Here is a 5100-nt window from a genome sequence, read left to right as displayed (position 1 = left end):
CATGAAACGAGGTCATATTTAACCTGCGTTGCCTATATTTTTTAATGTTATTTTGCTAATATACCGTGCTGGATCGAAACCCGTACAGTATCGAAATCCGTACACCGTGATGTTTTTCTTCAGTTTCAAGCATTATAAAATGAAAATTCATATGATGATTACATGTACAATGTACATGTAACTATCATATGAATTTTCATTTTTATAATGCTTGAAACTGAAAAAACATCTCGGTGTACGGATTTCGATACTGTACGGGTTTCGATCCAGCACGGTATCTGGACTTGTTTTTTTGTGGATATTCTGCAATGTGGAGAAAATTAGCCAAGAAATTAAAAAAAAAACATAAACTTGGCGGCCAGAAGTGTTGCCAGCTATTTTGATATCGGTTGATTTTTATGATTTTAATTAATTTGGAGTTTTTAACCTAACTTAATCATCGCAAATTACACAAATTAACGAGTTAATATTGATAAACTTTTCTCTAGAAATGGATTTTCATTCCTCAACGTTAGGGACCATACTTAAATGACGTAGCATTTATGGGGGGAGGGGGGATATCATCGTTTTGTGACAAGCTGTGACAAGGGGGGAGGGGGGTTGTAGCAAAATCGACGTAGCATTTTTTTTGAAAGACTGATTTTTTTGCACGAAAAATGTATTCTAAAAATACACTAAAACATTGCACAAAGTATTGTAGCGAGATCTGTCGAAATGATTTTATCTGTGACATTTTGAAATCTTCTAAAAGCAAAACAATCACTTGGATTTCCAAACACACAAACTGTTTTGAATACAAAAATCGTTGCTTTTTTGTGGCCTTTAATAGTGAAAATTACAAGATACTCGTTTCATTTCCGGAATAGTTTCTGTGTTTACTGCAGACATGGATCATACTAAGTTGTTTAAACACCTTTACTCCTTGTACCAAAACACAAGCCCTTCGAAGCAGAAGATAAGTTGTAAATAAATTGAATTAGCCACGGTTTTTTTTTTTCAAGTATTTTTTGTATGTATGTTACTACAGTCAGGTTTTTATTACGTACCTCGTAGAAAACGCGCTAATTCAAAAATCCGCGTAAAAAACCGCGTTATTCAAAAATCCGCGTCAAGTGAACCAGCAAGAAGGGCATAGAAAAAACCCGAGACGCTCTAGAACCAGTATTTAAAATTGTCCTCTTTGACGGTCATTCCGGATCTTTCGGAGGGCGGTGGGTATTTTTTGGACTAAGTCTTCTACTAGATAAACACTTAAACGTGTCTGGTTCCAACTCCACGTTAATTCGAAAATTCGCGAAAAAGTTTTTGAATTAGCGCGGTATCGCTTAAAAAACCGCGTTAATTCAAAAATCCTCGTAAAAAACCGCGTTAATAAAAAATCCGCGTAAAAAACGTGGGGGCTTAAAAATCATGAAAAAAATGCGACGTCATTCAAGGATGTTCCCTTATTAATTTACAATGTATGCACTTGCACCTCACTTTTTAATAATTTTAACACCAGATAATGCATTGCCAGCAAACAACTTCGACTATCTCATTCACGGTAAAATTTTCTAGATTTCTTTTGTTTATATTTCCGAAAATACTTAAGATTTAGATGATTTAGATTAAGTTTGCAAAGTATATATTATTTTTTTCTCTTGGGACATGGAACTGCAAATCGCTCTACTTTTCAGGATGCGACAGGATTATCTACGATGAGCTACATCCACGCAAATTCGTAGCCGTAGCGCTGCAGCAACTTTGTTGGATAGGATAGAAGGTATGGAAAAGCGGGCACCGGGCGGTTACTTTCTACTAGAGTTGTGGCCCTACCGGCGAGCTGGGAACCGGGTTCATAGTACTGGGCAAGAGGCGCCAACGCGTGATAGGGTGGCAGCCGATCAACGCAAGGATGTGCAAGTTGAGAATAAAGGGCCGGTTCTTTAACTACAGCATCATCAACGTGCAATGCCTACATGAAGGAAGACCCGATGACGAGAAGCAAGCCTTCTACGCACAGCTGGAGCAGGTCTACGATAGCTGCCCGCGACGGGACGTGAAAGTCGTCATTGGGGACATGAATGCCAAGGTAGGACGAGAGGCACTGTACAGACCGGTAATCGGGACCGGTTGTCCAATGACAACGGCCATCGGTGCGTAACTTTTGCAGCCTCCCGTGGTATGGTAGTCCAAAGTACCTTTTTGCCCCGCAAAGATATCCACAAGTTCACCTGGAGATCACCCGACCAACAGACAGAGAATCAAATCGACCACGTTCTAATCGACGGTAGGTTTTTCTCCAACATCATCAACGTTCGCATCTACCGCAGTGCGAATATAGAATTGGACCATTACCTCAAAGCTGTGTGCGTGCGCTAAAAACCTTCCACGGTGTGTAACACCCGCCAAAGTCGAACGCCGTGACCAAATATCGAGCAACTACGGGACGCCGGCGGAGGAGGAGATTGGCCGGCTGAAATATAATAAAGCTGCTGGAGTTGACCAACTTCCTAGTGAGTTGTTGAAATACGGTGGAGAAACACTGGTTCGAACCGTGCATTAGTGGACTGCAGATGGAGAACGAAACGTGAAAAAGTCTAATGAACCACGAATTGCATGAGCTGCTTGGAGAGAAAACAATAGTCCACGATGTTTCCAGCGAATGTTTGGTGACAATTTTCCGCTACAGAGCTGGAGTTGTGCTTCAATTCTCAACTATTTAGAATATTTTCGTTTATCACTTAACATTTGAGACGAAAGAATAGTCTTAATAATGAAATATACGAGGACAGGAGAATGCGATTGTAATTCCCCCGCTGGAAAAGTAATGACATTGGTTTTCTGAAATGCGCGTAGGATATTCACCTAACTCAATTTGTATACTTTTTTTTGCATACAACAGTATTGTCATATAAGTTGTGAATGAGCTACCGTTTTTCACACAGGTTTTCCTTTTAGATTTCACATTACTGATAGAATATTCTAGGAAGAAGGAAACTCATATATTTGAAACTAATTTCTTCGCCATTCAACTTACATCACTGTTCCGAAGTACCTTTCTCTGCTGAAATGGTCCAGTACATAGTAATGTCGATGATGAAAGAATTCCGCAAAACACGTTATCCTCGGGCGAGAATGGTGGATTCTACAGTAGCGAAACAAATACCAACCGAATAGACATGACAACAAAACTGTGATCGAACTGCCTCCTCAATCGACCAAAAATACGAACCCTGACCGTGGTCTAAAACTTTGAAGCGTTCAGCAGAAACCATTTTTTCTCGTGCATTTGTCGCATCCGTCCGGGCACCCAGCGGCAACTACTGCGGCCGCAATATTTTTCCGATAATTCCGCTGCGCCCCGGTTCGCCCGGGTAACGTACAACTTTAAGCAACCAACTTTGCCTATAAATAACCAACTTCTCGGCGACAATCAATAGAACCCCGGTTCGCCAGTTGTAAAACAGCATCGGATGCAACGGGCCTAGTGGTTTGGATGAAAAGTTTCTGAGGCTGGTACAATATGCGCCGGGAAGGTGGGTTACAGTTTGGTAGAGGGGAAAAGGGCGAGTGAGCAAAAAAAAGCTCTGCCAGAGTATTTATGGTAAATAAATTCGATTCGGACGATCGATTAAATGTGTTTTCACAAGAGAATATATTTATTTTGACTCGACTTTTGACGGTCGAGAAAAAACGAGTTAAGTATGTGTCAGTTTAATTTTAAAGATCTCGGATGTTTCTAAAACATTTCCCAACATGTTTCCTACGATCCTAAGCAGACAACAAAGAAAACGCCGCGTCGACTAACCCAATCTGGATTCCCCCTTTAGCTTTGATTAATGAAAGTTAATCACAACTTTCAGGGTGTTTATGTCTGTGCAGTTTCACTGGGTAACCAAGGTAACTATTTGTCGCCTCTATACAGCCGCTGTGGCTGTCTTTTATGCTTTCCTCATATATGGCGATTAATTAACTGTTGAAAGTCATTGCCGTATAAGTTTTACGATCTCGGTTTTTATTGGTTAGCAAGTTTTATGATCGTTTTCCTGTGTGCACCAGTTTAATCACCAAGCCGCACTCTGTCTCTCTTTTACCCCTTTCCCACGGTGCGGTTGATTACACCTCGCTGCATTATCGCCCACGCGTCAGGCGCATCGTTTGGCATCATGGTGGTAACAGAAGCTGCAGCGGCAACGACGACGACGACGACGACGCTTGAAGCCGAGCCGTCATGAAATGATTCCCAGCCGTAGAGCCTATCAACCGTTAGGGTTAGACGAACGAAAATTGCTTTGTGTTGAACTTTCAGCGCTCTTGTGCCATAACGTGCTGACGTTTCCCTTGGCGCAACAAAGCAGTCAAAACTCGTTCAACATCCAAAGTCTTGCGTCGTTGTGCGCCTACAAGAAACAAAGAAAAACCCGACGAAATTAACGGTCAGAAAAAAAAACTTCAATCCTTTCCGCACAGGCGACACGGGAAGGAACACGAGAACGTCACAGAAAAATGTCATCAGTTTCACGCCACGGTACCTCATTTGAATCAGAGCGACCGGCGCATATTCAAACCAGCCGAAGCGTGAAATTTGAGCTCCATATATCGGTACTAGGTATACATGGTACGAGGCGTTTCTAATATCTTGTATTATTGTTTGGGCCGGCAGAAGTCGCGCAGAGTACCATCGAGGAAAATGAAATGAATCTCCCCAACCAGATTCGTCAGCCGGAAGAAACTAATGAATGCTCATTGAGAGTGACATTTTTCTGATTAGGTAGTGTAAGGTGCTAGCGTCGGATACAGTCGACCTTCTCTATGAAAAAAATAAAACTAACAGAAACTGGCGAATCGAAAATGTATGATTGCCGTCTAGACAATTAGTGTGAACATCAAAATCAATTCAACTGTTGATATTTTAGCAAGTTAATGATACACAATAAGGAATAACGAGAAATAAATTAACATTGGAAACATGTTAAAACCAACTATGACACAATTTATTTTAAACTGGAAAACATTTATACTCACTTGATTTCATATTAAACAGTCCTGCGCGCGTTGTAGAATAAAGCTGTATTCAACGGAAGTATGCTTCACTTAGAATCCGGAAATTTTTTTTAG

This window comes from Wyeomyia smithii, chromosome 3 (genome assembly GCF_029784165.1).
Source record: "Wyeomyia smithii strain HCP4-BCI-WySm-NY-G18 chromosome 3, ASM2978416v1, whole genome shotgun sequence".
Lineage (NCBI taxonomy): Eukaryota > Metazoa > Arthropoda > Insecta > Diptera > Culicidae > Wyeomyia > Wyeomyia smithii.
Note: the sequence above shows the minus strand (reverse complement) of the source record.